Source organism: Myotis brandtii, unplaced genomic scaffold, assembly GCF_000412655.1.
Source record: "Myotis brandtii unplaced genomic scaffold, ASM41265v1 scaffold532, whole genome shotgun sequence".
Classification (NCBI taxonomy): domain Eukaryota; kingdom Metazoa; phylum Chordata; class Mammalia; order Chiroptera; family Vespertilionidae; genus Myotis; species Myotis brandtii.
In genome coordinates, this window is record NW_005369955.1 from 898603 (window position 1) to 900806 (window position 2204).

Below are 2204 nucleotides of genomic sequence, written 5' to 3' on the forward strand. Positions count from 1 at the left end.
TCTGAAAAGGAGCAGATGGGGCGGGGGGAGGGGAGGGGGGCGGAGGGGGCGAACCCCAGGACCAGCAACAACACAGAGCTGCCAGGTGCCTGGGAGGTAGTTCCTGGAACTTGTGGAGCCGGCTCTGCACTGGGAACCGCCAGCAGGTAGGCGCTTCCCAAAGCCCTCAGCTGCCTCCCTTCCCGACCCCTCCTCCTGGGGGAAGGGCGAGCTGGGAGCTGCCCGCAGGCTGAAGTGGGAGCCGGCCAGGAAGCCTGGGGGCCAGGGCAGCTCTCCTCCCACCGCCCTCCCCAGCGCCACCCTGAGTCATCCCTTAATGCGATTTGTGCCTGTTGAACTCCTACCAGCACAGAATCCTCGCATGCGCTTTATAAAGATTTCATTCTCTTCCGGCAATAGATTTGCTGAAGCCCAGAGGCCCAGGTGGCCAGCTTCTGCCCTACCTGCCGCCCACACCAGGCACCTGGCCTTCCAGCTGCTTCCACTTGCGGAGCGGGGAGCCGGGGCTGCAGTGAAACTGGCAGAAGAAGATGGGGAGGCCTGGGGAGGGGGGACCGGGCAGGGTCCCTGTGGGACTCAGGACTCACACCGCTGGCTGGGTGCCAGGGGTAGTCTTGTCCACGAACGTGCAGCAGCCCCAGTGGGAGTTCACAGCCGGGGGCTCGCCGCCCGAGGGGGCATCGCGGCAGCTCAGGAGGGTCTGGCCAGAGGCAGCGGAAGGAAGCTGTGTCTGGTGCCTCCATGTCCCGTGCACGCGTCGAAGCTCTACTCCACCTGCGCCTCGTTCACGCAGCTCCACTGAGCACCTGGGCTCTGCGGGAGGGACCGGGCTGCCTTCGTGTCCCAGTCAGGTGCCTGTGAATGTCGGATGTGCACGTGGCTCGCGGCTCAGTCTCAGCAGATCCCGTGAGCAATATAAACCCCCGTGCTTACCCAGGTGTTTCATGCTCCCCTGAACCCGAAGTCTCCATCTGGCATCCTTTCCTTCAAGTCAGAAGAACTTCCTTCCTTTATTTTTAAAATATATTTTTATTGATTTCAGAAAGGAAGGGAGAGGGAGAGAGAGATAGAAACATCAACGATGAGAGAGAATCATTGATCGGCTGCCTCTGCACGCCCCACACTGGGGATCGAACCTGCAACCCGGGCATGTGCCCTTGATCGAAATTGAACCCGGGACCCTTCAGTCCACAGGCTCTGTCCACTGAGCCACACCAGCGAGGGCAGAACTTCCTTTGGAAGTCATGCCGTGCAGATCGGCTGTTAGAAAATTCTCCTTAATCTGAAAATGTATTTTGCCTTCATTCTTAAAGGATATTTTCTCTGCATAGACAATTCTGGGTTAACAGCCTTTTTCAGAAAGCTCTTTGAAGGTGCGATTCCACTGTTTCCTGGCCTCCACTGTTTAGGATGGGAAGTAAGCAGAACTCACACAGTCACGTCCCTGTATATGACACATTGTTTCTCTCTGGCTGCCTTCAAGATTTTCTGTCTTTGGTTTTCAGCAGTTTCACTCGGATGTGTGGCTTTCTTTGTGTTTATTCTGCGTGGGGTTCGCTTAGCTTCTTGAATCTGTACACTTGTGTCCGTTACCAAATTTGGCTCGATCCTGACTTTCTGGTCTTAGTCTCGAGTTCCCTTCTATGAAGCCTTTCGTGATTGCCCTCAACTGTCGGAAGCTTTGCTTGTTTATTTTTTATCTGCATTCCTCTCTGCTCTTCAGATTGGGTGCTTTCCATTGGCACATCTTTGCTCTCCCTTTAATAAAGAGGCGGTGGCGACAGGAGTGAGCACCGAGCCTGGCCTGCAACGCGCAGCGTCCTCGGCTATCCACCGTCCATGCTGGCCGTTCACCGTCCGTGCTGGCCCACGGGGGGCATGTTTAGTCTTCTTCGTCAGGCTTGATGCCTTTGCAGTTTTCTTCGTAGCAAATGGGCTGTTTTTCTTTTTTTTAAACTTTGTGTTGCTCTAAGAAGAACCATGAAATGGCTCCCAAACTCTTCTTCCTCTCCCAACAGAAATGCTGCAGATCACCACCTCCCTCCACCCCCAGGCTTCAAAGGACATTTCTCCACCGATTCCTCCCACTCTCCTCTCCCCCTCCCTTCAGGATCTGGGCAGATTCCAAACTCATCCAAGGAGACCACCCAGGTCCCCCCTACCTGTCTGCATTGGTTGTCTCTCTTCCTCTCTAACCCTAACCC

General features: G+C 55.5%; 1 protein-coding gene across 1 annotated transcript in view; it reads left to right on the forward strand.

Moving 5' to 3' along the window:
- KCNK9 (potassium channel, two pore domain subfamily K, member 9) overlaps positions 1 to 2204 on the forward strand; it is a 40765-nt gene that overhangs the window by 35416 nt on the left and 3145 nt on the right. The gene's annotated exons all lie outside the window — the stretch shown is intronic.